Here is a 17,114-nt window from a genome sequence, read left to right as displayed (position 1 = left end):
AGTAAACCTTTTCTATGCCTAAAACCTTTTAGACAATCTACAAACTATTCATGACAGTCTTCATTCACATCTACTTCCAAAATTTGAACGACCGTGGACTGTTCGAATAATCCTATCATTCAGGAAGTCAAAACATGCAAAATTGAAACAATAGACAAATAATCAACACAAGATAGTAGCTTTACTTATAAATAACACAACTTTATTTATTCATCAAATGTCAAGTACAAATTATCTATTACACGTTTCCTATCTAATTCAAACTTATATCATCTTTCAGCCCAATGCTCCTAGCGTGCTGCAAGTGTTTGACCCTACTCACTCCCTTCGTAAGGGGTCTACTGGGTTTTCTTCTAATGATACCCTCTTCACAACGAAGAGTCCCTCTTCTACCCGATGTCTAATAAAATGGTATTTTCTGTCGATATGTCGAGATCTACCATGATCTCTTGGTTCCTTGGTTAAGGCAACCGCTCCTTCATTATCATAGAAAATTTCCATCGGCTCCTTTATGGATGGCATAACTCCAAGGTCTCTAATGAAGTTCTTCAACCATACAGCCTCCTTTGACGCTTCGCTCTCCGTAATGTACTCTGATTCGCACATTGAATTAGCTATGGTTTCCTGCTTGGAACTTTTCCAAGTCACTGCTCCTCCGTTTAGGGTAAAGACCCAGCCCGACTGTGATCGGTAATTATCCCGATCCGTATGAAAACTAGCGTCACTGTACCCTCGTACCCTTAATTCATCACTCCCATTGGGGACTAGAAACCATTCCTTTGTCCTTCGTAGGTACTTAAGAATATTCTTAACTGCAATCCAATGAGACCTACCAGGGTTCCCTTGATATCTGCTGACCATGCTCAAAGAGAAGGCCACATCAGGGCGAGTACAAGTCATAGCGTACATGATAGAGCCTACTGCGGAAGCATAAGGTACTCGTCTCATATCAACTATCTTTGCCTCTGTACTCGGGCTCTGAGTCTTATTCAGCTTGGTATTGCTTTGGATTGGCAACTCCCCTTTCTTGGAATTTTCCATACTAAAACGCTTTAGTACCTTATCCAAGTATGTTTCCTGACTGAGTCCTATTAGTCTCTTTTCCCTGTTTCTTATTATCCTTATTCCCAAAATATAAGCAGCCTCTCCGAGGTCCTTCATAGCGAAACATTTCCCAAGCCAATACTTGACCTCCTACAAGGTTGGGACGTCGTTTCCTATGAGCAGTATGTCATCGACATACAATGCGAGGAAGCTCACTATACTCCCACTAGCTTTGACATATACACAAGATTCATCTTTGCTTCGCAGAACGCAAAACTCTTTAACTTTCTCGTCAAAACAAAGATTCCATCTGCGAGACGCTTGTTTCAATCCATAAATGGATTTCTCAAGCTTTCACACTCTATTTAGATGCTTCGCATCGACAAAACCCTCTGGTTGATTCATATAAACATCCTCAGGTAACTTTCCATTTAGGAAAGCGGTTTTCACGTCCATCTGCCATATTTAATAATCATGAAACGCAGCTATTGCGAGCATTACCCTAATAGACTTTATCTTCGCAACTGGTGAGAAGGTCTCATCATATCAACTATGGGAGTTTGAGTAAATCCCTTTGCAACCAATCGCGCTTTATAAGTATGCACTCTCCCATCCATCTCTCTTCTTCTTGAAGATCCACTTGCACCCGAATGTCTTACGACCCGGTACATTATCAACCAAATTCCAAAATTGGTTGTCGTACATGGACTGAATCTCGCTGTCCATCGCCTCTTTCCATTTAGCAGACTCCGAGCCTGCCATGGCTTCCTTGTAGCTGCTAGGTTCGTCCAAATTCATTAGTGTTTCATCACTAATAAACGTATCCCCTTCACTAGTAATATGAGAACCATAAAACTGGGGTTGAACACTAACCCTACTAGTACGTCTAAGAGGTAAGGACTCGTCAACGGGATCAACAGGAGTTTCCTCCTCAAGTTGAGTGACAGTGTCAGAGGTTCCTTCATTTCTTTGCTCTTGAATCTCTTCAAATTCAATTTGCCTCCCACTGTCTTCTTGGCTTATCAATTCCCTTTCTCGGAAAACTCCTCTTCTAGAAACGAAGACAACATTGTCACTTGGTCTATAGAAAAGATAGCCAAAAAACTTATGTGGGTAGCTGATGAAATAACACTTCTCACTACGAGGTTCGAGCTTGTCGTGAGTCTCTCGTCTTACGAAAGCCTCGCAACCCCAAACCTTAATATGTGCCAACGGGGGAGCTTTCCATGTCCACATCTCGTGAGGAGTCTTGGCAACCTTCTTGGTGGGAACTAAGTTAAGGATATGGGCGGCAGTCTCTAAGGCATACCCCCATAAAGCTATTGGTAACGAAGTCCGACTCATCATAGATCGAACCATGTCCAACAAGGTCCGATTACGTCTCTCAGCCACACCATTCAATTATGGCATTCTTGGAGGCATCAATTGCGAAACAATTCCGCATTCTTTTAGACAGTCATGAAACTCAAGACTTAGGTACTCTCCTCCTCGGTCTGACCGAAGCATCTTGATTTTCCTGCCCAGCTGATTCTCCACTTCATTCTTAAACTCTATGAACTTTTCAAAGGTTTCCAAATTTTGCTTGATTAAGTAGATATATCCATATCTGCTATAATCATCCGTAAAAGTCACGTAGAAGCGGAAAGCATCCCTTGTGGTGGATCTAAAGGTCCCACACACATCGGTGTGTATGAGATCCAATAGACCCTCACCCCTTTCACAAGTGCTAGTAAAAGGTGACTTGGTCATCTTCCCAAGTAAACAATATTCACAAATGTCATCGTCCCTAAGATCGAATGACTCCAACACTCCATACTTTTGGATTTGGGCTATGCGTTTCTTGTTGACATGGCCAAGTCGACAATGCCACAAGCATGCTTTGTCTAGGCTAGTAGATGAATCAATATTCAAAACATCATTTCCTAAATTATAAACAATCATCATAGATTCATAAATCCCATTACAAAGTAATGCATTGAAATAAAAGACACCATTCAAATAAACATTAATAGAACCATTGCTATTATCAAAAGAATATCTGAAACCTTGCCTAAACAATCCATGAAATGAAATAATGTTTCTTGCCATATCTGGTGAATAACAACAATTATTTAAATCTAGCCCTAACACATTACTCAACACTAAAGAATAAACTCCGACTTTGGTCACAGGCGACGATCTTATGTTTCCCATAATCAAGTTCATCTTTCCATCTTGCACTTCCCTACTTCCTTTTAGGCCCTGCAAATCAGAACAAATGTGGAATCCACACCCTATATCAAGAACCCATGAAGTAGCAAATGATGAGTTTTTAGATTTAATATAATGAATACCTGCAAAGGTGTGCTTAATCTTCCCTTCCCTTATATCTTGCAGATACTTAGGGCAGATTTGTTTCCAGTGGCCCTTTTCGTGGCAATAGAAGCACTCTGCTTCCTTGGGTTCGAAGGAGGGTTTAGCGGGGCCTGCTTTGGTCCCACTAGAAGATGAACCATCATGGGTCTTTCCCTTTTGGTGGCTCTTACATGAAGCCTTCCTCTTTTTACCCTTTCCTTGACCTATTTCCATCACAAGAGCAGACACAGTAGGGGATGATGCAACAGATTTGTCTTTGAGGTTACTCTCAGTAGTCCTCAAGAGTCCTTGGAGCTTGCTCAAGGAGACTTCTTCCTTGTTCATGTGGTAGGTCATTCTGAACTGGTTGTAGCAGGAGGGCAAGGAGTGGAGGATTATGTCGATAGCCAAATCCTCATCAAACTTAACATTAAGTTTGAGAAGACGATCAACATACCTCAACATTTTTTTGCAAATGAGAGGTTAGGGATTCTCCACTCCCCATCTTAGCGGTGATCATGTTAGTAATGATCTCATAGCGCTCTTGCCTCGCGCTCTGGTGATATCTGTCCAGCAAATCCTGATGCATTTCATACGGATACATGTCCTCATAGGACTTTTGGAGTTCGAGGTTCATGGTGGCCAACATGATACAATGAACTTTCGTAGCATCACGCTCTTGGGCCTCAAAGGCGGCCAACTCTTCAGGAGTAGCAACATCTGGGATGATCTTTTCAAGCTTTTCATCGAGGACATATTCTTTGTCCTCGTAGCGTGTGATCATGCGAATGTACCTCATCCACTCATTGAAGTTTGACCCATCAAATGTCACATTTTGACATAGGTTCATCAATGAGAATGACCCAGAAACATTGTTGTTGTTGTTTGTAGACATCTGAAAAAGAAAGGAACAAGGTTTGATTAGAAATGAATCCCTAATTAAACACCCAAATGAGAAATCAGGGCTAGGATCCAACAACATTATTTAAGACTTAGAAAGGGATGTTGTACTCTAAAAGTAAATAATTTGAAGGTAAGTGAATGACGATTCACTAATTCTCACCATGAAAAATGAAAAAGAGATTTAGGTTTTAAATGTATTGAAAACTCCTAGATCTTTGAGATTCATTGAACTTTTCAATGGCATGTTTAAATCTTGATATGCACTTCAAATTTGCGACTGGGATACCGAGGATCGCAAAAAAATTGTGAATAACCATGCGAATCAACATGGTGCACTCAATGTCTCTATCACCTAATCAATGTGCCAGTAAACCACACACGCTCCATTGATCTATGACAAACATCGAGTCACCCTTCACTACGAATGTCATCCCCAAATTAGTGTGTCGGTTAACAACACTCGCTCCATCAATGTTTGACAAGGGTACGAAGTGTAATTCCATGGATTAGCTGATGGATTTTGGTCATAAGAACATCCTATGTGCTCATACAAACCCTAATGCTTGGATCTAGGTTTCTCTATTGTACATGCAAGTTATCCAAGACTATAAACCCTAATTCTAGCATACAAGTAATCATATTAACATAAGAATGGGTTTAAGATATTACCTTGATTGTTATATAGCAATAACAATCCCAAATCCTTCTTGTATTGACTTTAGAAAGCTTAGAGTCACAAATGTCACTCCTCTAATGGTTCACAAACACCAAGAGCAAGAGGATGAAGAGGAGAGAGGAAGGAGGCTGCCCTAAAACGTGTGAAACCCTAGAAGGATGCTTAGCCACGTTTTTGGGTCATAAGGGGTCTATATATAGTGAGGCTATTAGGGTTATCTAACAAGGAAACCCTAATTTGGATGCTTAAGCCCTAAGCAACCCATGGATTCCTTTCCTTAAGGGCTTGGATGATTTCCTCATGGGTTTTCCCATAGAATTCGTCCACTCCTTAATAAAAGGCAATCCATGGCCCAAATTGCAATTATCTTATAATTACAATTCTAGTCCCTTAAGTTTAATTAATCTCTTTTAGTCACAAAACTAATTACCAATTAATTATTGACAAATATTAATTAAACAATATGATTTCTCCTTTAATATATTATTCTCATAATATATTAATAAATCACATTTAATCCTTTCTCTCCATAATTCATCATATCAAGTTGCTTTGGTGAAGGCAACCCAAAAGGACCATGCACCATCGGGTCAAGTACATACCAAAATAGTTATGGACTTAGACACTAATCCAACAGTCTCCCACTTGGATAAGTCTAATAACTATTATGCGTATGACTTCAGATCCTGATCTGCAATCGTAGCTTTCCAAAGCCGTTGTCAACTCTGATCCTATCAGATACGCGTGTCCTTAGATAAGGGATCGTATATTCCTCCATTCTAGATATCGTATGAGACATGATTTGTAATCATTCTCTTTGTACTATTTCTCGACTTCCGATTTATGACGACTGACTAATTGAACAAATCAAATTAGCCCTAGCCCGGCCGAGCATTTACGTTTTTTCATCACTAAATCATCGAGGGGCCCAAAGATATCACTTTTATCCTACTTTGAATAAAAGGAACGGATAAACTTTGATTCAATGCTCACTTGCACTTACTTACCGAATCACACACAACAATATGTTTTATAACACCAAGTTACTGGTGCGTTTACATATTATCAATGTGCAACCGATTTGCAAGATACAACTCACACATCTCGGTTTCAAGAATATAAGATGTTATCGTCTTTCCAATCACTCGTGATACGATTGATGGAGTGATCCAAGTGAGCGTGGGTCTAATCCAATGCTCAAATCATATTTATAAGCACTCATGAACGTTGCAGCAAACATTTGCTTATGTCTAATATTCTTTTAGACAATCTACACACCAATTCACGACAGACTTCATTCATACCTACTTCCAACATATGAACGACTGTGGCCCGTTCGAATAATTTGACTGTTCTTAACCAATTAAATTATTCAGGAAGTCAAAACATGCAAAGTTAAACACAAGAATAATACTAATCCCATATGGCCTCAAACCTTTGAGCATAAATAAAACACCTTTTATTTATCACCATATTGATTACTCATTATTTGTCGTTTCGGGTAATCAACTTACTCGAATTATTACTACACTTGTCCCATGCTCCTAGCATGCACACAATGTTTACCTATGGTTCTTACTTTGTGAAATAGATCAAATTGAACACATTTCCAATCATACTCATTTCACAACCCCGAATCCTTTTCCATAAGTGAAAGAATATCAAATTCTTGCCACTTATAGAATATGCTAGATTCTAACATTTTATGCAATGATCATTTCGTAATGTCACTGCACCAAAGTCACAAAGACTATTGCCAATGAAATTACAAAATCCTCTATCGGAGATTGTTACAATACAATTCCTTAGATATGATGTCTCTCACTCAATGAACATTCCTTTGAACATCCTTTTGCATAAAAGTTTCTAATCTAGACATAGATTTTCAATATTCATTTCCCAACATGGACACATTTCCATATTTTCCATATGACAACTCATTCTTAAAAGAATCTTCTATATTCATAATAATGTCGATATGGTCTATCCAATATGGAAACATTTCCGTATTTTCCAATACTATACTTCCAACTACTCACAAGGTACCAATCCTCGGCGAACTTTGGATTGTCCTTTGATAGTTGTTTAATTATTTTAGTCAAAACCAATTATTGTCCTTTTTCCCTCTAAATGCGCTAGACATTTGGAAAATTTTAGAATGGTCAAATATTATAGCATTTGCAATCGATCCAATACCCGAAGCGTATGGGACACGATGCAAAATGTCTTACATAAAGATTTGATACTTCATCAATCTTCTGCCATAATGTTTTACTTGCTATGTTCTCAAAATTCGAATTGTGAAGAGGAATGCCGTAATCATAATCAAAATTTTAAGAACACACTATGTTTCTTTGACTATGTTATTAACATTCCACAACCTAAGCCTTTAGATTTGAAATGAAACATAATATTCTCTCCCTTAATTATAGCAAAACAACTATTCCATCCTTACAACTTTGCAAAGAATGACTCTTGTTTTCTATAATTAATATTGCCGACTTGCAATACTTTCCTTAATAATCATACAATCATAACATTTATCCTCCCACTATCATGATGATTATTATAAACATAACACTTATGCTCCTACTAGCTTTGACATGTATTCAGAAACAGCTTAACTTTCAGAAAAAAAAAACAATGCTTATTGAATTTCTTAAGTTCATGTTTCTAATACTTAGTGCTTTGATAATCTTTTATCAAGGCTTCTTGAACTTATACACCTTTGCCTTAGATAGTTCATATGTGTGTCTAAACAATTGCCAAACCTCACAATTCAAATTAGGGAAAGGGATACCGTAACCATAATCGAATTCGAGAATGCAATTTTACAATCACTATCTTCTTAAAATCTTTCTTAGTGAAAGTATTTCCTCACAATCATTTTCATGATGGAGGAAATCTTATGACACTTAGATTTAAACGGTGTATTTGTTCCTATCCATGTGAATTTGTCAAAACCAAAGTTTACGACAAATTCAAACTCATATGGATCGAACTTTCTTAATCTCAATTTCTTGCCTTATGGTAGCACAGCTGCCCACCATGTCTTCCAAGTAGTTAAGCAGCTCACCTTTTCTTATCAATGTACTTTCCATTGATCAAGGTCCTTGCCTTTTATGCATTCAAATGAGAACTCATAGGACTCACATGTATAATTAACTCGATTGGATTGGCATAGAAACAAAATAATGTCAACACGATAGGTTGTAAACCTCAACTCGTGTGCTAGTGATGATTGATAAGGTTTATTTGATTTGTTCTTGAAACCTTTCAAGACCATTAAGACTCCCACTGACTCCTTGACATATAATATTCTCTTGTCAAAACATTTCTTGACAAACAAATATTCAAGAGTTAGTGTAGCTTTTATCAAAACTCTTCATAAATTGGTCCTAGTTGGTCTTTGTATTATCCAAGACATCACAACTTTCCACATTTGATGAATGTTACAAACCTTCTTAATACTTTTCACTCAATGTCACAATCTTAACTTTAAGACTTGTTTTGGAACGAAGTATGATTGACTTCTTGATTTAACCATTTAACCATTTCTTCAATCCTTGATTCCTCTTCTTAAAAATACAATTGTACTAAGACTTACTTAGAGGATCAATTGAGATATGTTTCTTAATCATTCAGACCTATCATAAAGCATAAAAGCTACTCTCCCTTCTTCTTAGAATGGAGAAACTTTTATCTTTCTGCCTACTTGATTCTTCTTATTCGTTTTGCTATTGATTTAAACCTTTTTAATCAATTCACAATTACACTTAATCTTATAAGTGTAATCATATTTACTAAACTTTTAGTAAATCATGACGAATACCTTGTTACTCTTATGGTGGACTTTATCAACACGCAACTTTGTGTATTCGATCTCCTAGTCCTTCACTTGACACTTTGTCAATGAATTAGTCTAATTTCCAAATATGAAAGTTCTCATTCATCGTGCAACCAAGTTGCATGATTCCAAGTTTCTGTCCAATTGAAACTTGGGCGATGAGAAACTCTCCCTATTTGGTAAATTCTCGACATTTCCACAAACAATATAATTAAGAATCAATCCATTATTGCTAATATTAGAAACCTTCAAACATCGATTTTCATGCATTCCATTGCAAGGATAAATAAATAATATAAATCAAAATTTATTTTATTGCGGAAAAAATTTGTCCTTACAATGCAATTAATTGAAAAACTATGCTAATACATCTTTCTTAGCAATCTTATTCTAACTCTAAGTAGTAGCTCAAGAATCTAATCTTCGAGAAATGCGATCGAAATCCATTCCTTCACGGTTAGATTCTGCTCACTTCTTCCCTTAAGCTTCCTTTCTTTTGTTCGATCCTACAAAACATCAATTTTAATCTTATCACATTATATATTAAGAATCTAGAATAGAAGCTTAAAAGAGTTAGTTAATGTATTTTACCTATATTAGAGCCATACGTTTCGACTTTCCCATCTCTTAGATCTCTTAGGTAAATGGGGCAGCTTCGTCTCCAATGCCTTTTTCTCTTGGCAATAAAAGCAAATTGACTCTTTTGGAACATGACATGGAACTACTTCAGACATTTCCTTTCTCTTATGATCAAACTTTTCGATCATAGCATGTCTTTCGTTGCCATTGTCTATATCCATAGAGGTCTTAAAGGCAGATTCACCAATCAACTTTGCTTTTCTATTGCGCCAAACCATTGCTGATTCAGCAGCAATAAGCATATAGGTGAGATCTATGAGGGTCACGTCGCAGTTCATCATATAGTACTCTCTTACGAACTCACTATATGAGTTAGGAAGTGACTGAAGAACCCAATCAACAGCCATTTCCTCACAGACAACGGATCCCAACATTCTTAACCTATCAATGTGTGACTTCATCCCTAGGACATGCACACACACCGACTTTCCTTCTTTATGTTTACTTGCCAAAAGGGCTTGAGTGAGTTTGAACTTTTCAAGTCTTCTAACTTGTGGGTTAGGGAGAATAATTGGAGGAGGTGGAGGAAGAGAAGCATGATCTCTTGTTCCTCGATCGAATCGTGGAATATCATCTTCATGTGGAATGCTTGTTCCACGGGATTCAGGAAGACCATAGTTGTCGAACTTTGACATCTACAAAACGGGAGAAACAAATTCAAGTTAGTTGATTGATTGAGTCCTTAGCAAATCACCCAAATGAGATACTAAGGCTAGGACCCAACACAATATTTTACAACTCGGGAGAGGGATGTCGTAACCCAAATTGCAGAACATTTGAAGGTAAGTGAATGACGATTCACTAATTTACACCATGAAAAACGAAAAAGAAATTTAAGTTTTAAATTTATGAAAACTCCTAGATCCTTTGAGATTCATTGAACATTTCAATGGCATGTTTAAATCTCGATATGCCCCTCGTGTTTGTGATTGGGATGCCGAGGATCACAAAGCGGGTGTGAATAACCATGCAAACTTACATGGTGCCCCCATATGTTACAGTCACATATTCGATGTGCCGTTAAACCACACACGCTCCACCGAGCTATGACAAACATTGAGTCACCCTTTGCTATCTTTGCTTAGAACCATTTAGTGTGCCGGTAAACCACACACGCTCCACTAACGTCTTCGCAAGGGTACAAAGTGTAATTTCATGGAATTGCATCAATTCACTTTGCCTAAGTAACTAAGATTGGGAATTTAAAAAATTTAGTTACTTTAGTAATTCATTATACTTGTAATGGAAGGTTTCTTCCTATCCTACCCGTTCGACTAACGACCCTCCACTAGTCAAGAGTGTGGTGGGTAAGAGTGGATACCCATTCAATCGCCATTTTATAGGCAATTTCCTTAAACACCCCTTATAGACCAGCTTCGTGAATGAGGCCTACAAACGGTAAGAATGACTTTTACTCATACATATATATAATGTTAGACTTTTAATGTTATATATAGTATAGGGTGTATTTTACAACTTTTAAAATATTAGGTGGTCAAATTTAACAAGTATACTTTTAATTCAATTAAATTGTAAACCAAAACTTTATGGATTTATTAAACCTCTTTTAATTATACACCTTAATTAATTAATAAAACCATAAGGGTGTGATATGAACTTTTTTAAAACAATACTAGGGTTTTAGAATTTAACATTCCTAAATTAAACCTTTAATCAACTTTTAAATTCCAAAACTTGAGGGCAAGTTTTGAAACATTTCAAAACATTAGGGTTTAGAATTTAAATATACATCAAAATTAAACAATTAATCAAAATTTAAATTCCAAAACTTGAGGGCAAGTTTTGAAACCTTTTTCAAAACATTAGGGTTTCAACTATTTAAATTTCAAAACAACAAAACTTTTGAGGTAAAATTTAAACTATAAAACCTAAAGGGGAAAATGTGAAACTTTTCATAACACAAGGATCAAATAACAAATAATCTTAATTAACAATTAATCACATAATTATCCATATTTGATTTATTTAACGATTTCTTGCAAAACAATTTACCAATTTAATCAAAATAATTAATCAATTATCACATAAGGAAACAAATATTTTATTAATTGATAAATATCTTCAATTAGATCAAAAATACAGTCATATATATCAAAAAATCGGATTTATATTGATCTAATATGATAAGGCAAGTATCCTCAAGCAAAAACAGCAAGAAATCCCGGTTTTCCCTCTTACTGACCAGCCGACTCGTCGAGTCAGGCATGGACTCGTCGAGTGTTAGCATGAACTCGGCGAGTTCAGCAAGCAGAACCGCAAAAAACGAATTTTTTCAACATACAAGGCATCAATACAATAGAAACCAATCTAGGCTCTGATACCACTGATGGGTTTTGGTCATAAGAACATCCTATGTGCTCATACAAACCCTAATGCTTGGATCTAGGTTTCTCTATTGTACATGCAAGTTATCCAAGACTATAAACCCTAATTCTAGCATACAAGTAATCATATTAACATAAGAATGGGTTTAAGATATTACCTTGATTGTTATATAGTAATAACAATCCTAAATCCTTCTTGTATTGACTTTAGAAAGCTTAGAGTCACAAATGTCACTCCTCTAATGGTTCACAAACACCAAGAGCAAGAGGATGAAGAGGAGAGAGGAAGGAGGCTGCCCTAAAACGTGTGAAACCCTAGAAGGATGCTTAGCCACGTTTTTGGGTCATAAGGGGTCTATATATAGTAAAGCTATTAGGGTTATCTAACAAGGAAACCCTAATTTGGATGCTTAAGCCCTAAGCAACCCATGGATTCCTTTCCTTAAGGGCTTGGATGATTTCCTCATGGGTTTCCCCATAGAATTCGTCCACTCCTTAATACAAGGCAATCCATGGCCCAAATTGCAATTATCTTATAATTACAATTCTAGTCCCTTAAGTTTAATTAATCTCTTTTAGTCACAAAACTAATTACCAATTGATTATTGACAAATATTAATTAAACAATATGATTTCTCCTTTAATATATTATTCTCATAATATATTAATAAATCATATTTAATCCTTTCTCTCCATAATTCATCCTATGAAGTTGCTTTGGTGAAGGCAACCCAAAAGGACCATGCACCATTGGGTCAAGTACATACCAAAATAGTTATGGACTTAGACACTAATCCAACATTAGCATCATTTTCACATTTTACCCTAAAGTAACTAAGATTGGGAATTTGTAAAACATTGTAGTTACTTTGTATCTTACATTATACTTTTAATGAGGAGAGGATTGCCCTATCCTACCCTTTTAGCAAGCGGTGGGTGTGAGTGTACACCCAATAAGCGCCATTTTATAGGCAGTAACCTTATACCCACCTTATAGACCGGATTCGTGAATTAGGCCTACTAACGGTAAGACTAGCATTTTAAGTTATATATATATATATATATATATATATATATATATATATATATATATATATATATATATATATATATATATATATATATATATATATATATATATATATGAATTAAGCTTGTAATAATATAATAGTATAGGGTTGAATTTTAAACTTGTAAAATTCTAAGGGTTTGAAATTTAAATTATTCAAAATTAAACTTTTAATCATAAAATTTAAATTTCAAAACTTGAAGACAAGTTTTGAACTTTTCAAAACAAAAGGGATCAAATAACAAAAAATTTAAATTAAACAGTTAATTTCATAATTATCTATATATGACCTAATCTAATTTTAGTCATAAGATAATTACCAAATAATTTAAATAATCCATATTTATCATATAAATAACTAATATTCAAAAGATTTGAAATTTTCTATTGTTTTGGCAGGGATAATCATGAAAATATTATAAAATTTGGATTTTATCTTCGAAAACCAATTTAGGCATTAATTCCATGACAAAACAGCAACAAAATCTCGAAATATCCTCTGCCTGACGCACAGACTCGCCGAGTCAGACCTGGACTCGCCGAGTAGAGCCAACTCGCGGAGTCCAGATACTGACTCGCCGAGTTGAGTCGGGCAGAGGCAAGAAAACACGATTTTCAGCAAGCAAATAGTTAAAGCATCACATACAACTTAAACCAATAATGGCTCGGATACCACTGATGGGTTTTATGCATAAGAACAATCCTATGTGCTCATACAAACCCTAATGCTTGGATATAGGTTTATCTATTGTACATGATTTGAATCCAAGCCTTGCAACCCTAGATCTATCATATATAATTCAAATATAACATCATAAGAACAGATCTAAGTGTTTACCTCTTTCAAATAACTTGGAATCCTTGTAGTCTTCTTGATCTTGAGCTTAGAGTCACAATTGTAACTCCTCTAATGGTTCACAAACCCCAAAAGCAAGAAGGCAATATGACAGAGGGTGAGAGATGCTAATTTCGGCCCTAGGGTTCTCTTAGAATCAAGTGTAGCCGATTTTCATAGCCTAGGGGTAATATTTATACTGCAGGTTGCTAGAGTTTCAATCTAAACCCTAATGGACAGCTTAGCCACCAAGCAGCCCAAGGAACCTTCGGGAATAAGGCCTTGGACGAAAATATGATGGATCCCCATCATAATTTCGTTCCCCCTTTAGTCCATTAGGTTTCCCAATCCAAAACTCAACTATCACACATTTGACAGTTTATGCCCCTTTATTTAATTAATCTCTTTTAGTCACCAAATTAATTCCTAATTAATTTATGACCAATACTAATTAAATAAATATGATTTATCCTTTAATATATTATTCTTATAATATATTAATAAACCATAATATTCTTTCTCTCTTATTAAATTACCTTGTCAAGTTGCTTTGGTGAAGGCAACCCAAAAGGACCATGCATAACCGGGTCAAGTACATACCAAATATAGTTACGGGCTTAGACACTAATCCAACAGTCTCATCTTTTGGCTATCAAGCAATTCTTCTAATACCTCAAAGGAACAAATAACCTCGAAATTTGGTATCCTACTAATGGAAGTTTCTTTCTTCAACCCTATTCCAACTCGAAATATGGAGGACTTCAACTTGCTAGAAAAAGTACATCTAGTGGCTGTCAATTTTTTGGTGGAAGATTGGTTAGCTAGTCATTCAAGAAATAGAACTGCATTGCTCTTTCAACAACCGAAGCAGAATACATCGTTGCTACAAGTTGCACCTCGCAAGTTCTATGGATGAAATCTTAGCTTTTGGACTATGGTTATCGATTTCAAAATATTCCTATTTATTGTGACTCTTAAAGTGCAATCGCAATCTCTCACAATCCAATTCAACATTCCATGACCAAGCACATTGATATTTGGTACCATTTTATTAAAGATCATGTTCTAAAAGGTAACATTGAGCTCATTTTTGTTCCATTTAACGATGAAATTGCTGATTTTTTACTAAGGCATTAGACGAAACCAAATTTAATAGGTTTCTGAACAAGATGAGAATGATGATGCCTGATCCTCAATTCTTTCAACAAGTTGGTACTCTCTAATGGGAACACTAGAAAGTCAAAGAATTCCGATTAATTTTTATTCTTGGAATTATTTCTTCTCGAAAAATAAAGGATCATTATATGTCTTTTTGTCTAACCTTTTCATATAGTCTTAAGATTTTTAGAATTCTACCTTACTTGAAGATTCGTCCAATATACTCACATCGAATATGTTGAATATTTTGCCTCTAAACATTTTCAATGAAGTACACCTCAAAATTCAAATCTGACATGGTAATGTGATTTCATCACTTATCTCTTTCCAAGATCTGTTCCTTCAGTTCTCACAATTTAAAATCTCTTGTTCAAAAAACTTGTCCTTTAATATCTTCATGCAATTGCTACCTCTAATATTCATTTAGAGATTGTGCTGTCACAGCAAAATTTTCATAAAATTTTTAAACTTTTATTTCCATAACATCAACCATAGTAAATATAAAAATCCCAATACATATCCATGTTATTTTGAAAATTCAAAGTACAAAGGACCAAATGTGAAAACTGATGGGTTTTGGACATAAGAACTTTCCTTATGTGCACATACAACCCAATAGTTTGGATCTAGGTTTCACTAATTGAACATGCCATAATTCCAAGACTTTCATGGCTAAATATAAGAACAAAACATATGAAAATAGATCTAGAATAATACCTTGAGTTACTTGCTTGAAACCTTCTTATTCTTGGAGCTAAGAGTCACAAATGTCACTCCTCTAATGGCTTACAAACACCAACTAGCAAGAAGATGACTTGAGAGAGATGAGCAAGAGGGAAATCGGCTCTAGGGTTTCTCTAATCACAATTGTGTCTGATTTCCTCAACCCTATGGGTCTATTTATACTGTGAACTCCTAGGGTTTCACCCTTAAACCCTAATTGGATAACTTAGCCTCAAAGCAATCCAAATCCCTTCCCAGATAAGGCCTTGGACGATTTCTAGGTGATCCATATCCCTAAAATCGTCCAACCCTATATCCATAAGGATTATCCACTCAAAATACAACTTTCATACATTTGACAGTTTATACCCCTTTTTTAATTAATCTCTTTAAGTAACCAAATTAATTCCTAATTAATTTATGACTTATATTAATCAAATAATATAATTATTCTTTTAATATATTATTCTTATAATATATTAATTATAATATCTCTTCTCTCTAAATCACCCTGTCAAGTTGCTATGGTGAAGGCAACCCAAAAGAACCATGCACAATCGGGTCAAGTACTTACCAAATATAGTTACAGCCTTAGACACTAATCCAACAGTCTCCCACTTGGATAAGTCTAGTAACTATAAATGCAAACACAATCCGATTAGCAATCGTAGCTCTCAAAGACGCTGTCAAATCTGATCTTATCAGTAACCTGTCCATTAGATAAGGGATCGTACAGCCCTCTATTTTGATATCGTGTAGACAATTTCATGAGACATTGTCATACTCATTGTCCAACAACTATTTTCTCGATCTCATATTTATTTGACATAGAACTTAATTGAACACATCAATTCAGTCCTGACTGGGCCCGACACATAAGTCAAATCAAATCATCGAGCGGTCGTGATATCGCTTTTACCCTCTTAGAATAAAAGTAACAGATAAACTTCGACTTATATGCATTTACCTATCGACTAACCACTATACACAACAATGCATTTTATGACATCAATTTACTGATGCGGTTTCGCATTATCAATGTACAACCAATTAGTAAATAATAAACCATATATCTAGGTTTTAAGACCATATGATATTATCGTCTTGCGATCACTCAAAGTGATTCCAGCAAGCGCGGGTTTATTCCAATGCTCAAAACTTGTTCATAAGCACTTATGAACGTTGCAGCAAACCTTTGCTATGTCAAATGCCATTTAGACAATCTACACACCAATTCATGACAATCTTCATTTATACCTACTTCCAACATATGAACGATTGTGGACTGTTTGAATAATTCGATTATTCTTAATAAACTTAATTATTCCGGAAGTCAAAACATGCAAAGTGAAACAATAGCTAAACAATTAACATAAGACAATAAAATTACTCATAAATAATACTCCTTTATTTAATCATCAAATGTCAATTACATTTATCTATTACACGTTTCAAATACTATCTAATCTAAACTAATATCATCCTTCAGCCCAATACCCATAGCATGCTGCAAATGCTTAACCCTGCTCAGTCCCTTTGTA

Source organism: Lactuca serriola, chromosome 5 (assembly GCF_051521515.1).
Source record: "Lactuca serriola cultivar US96UC23 chromosome 5, Lser_US96UC23_V15, whole genome shotgun sequence".
In the NCBI taxonomy this organism is placed as follows: Eukaryota; Viridiplantae; Streptophyta; class Magnoliopsida; order Asterales; family Asteraceae; genus Lactuca; species Lactuca serriola.
The sequence above is the reverse complement of the archived record's forward strand: the minus strand, read 5'-3'. Positions refer to the sequence as shown.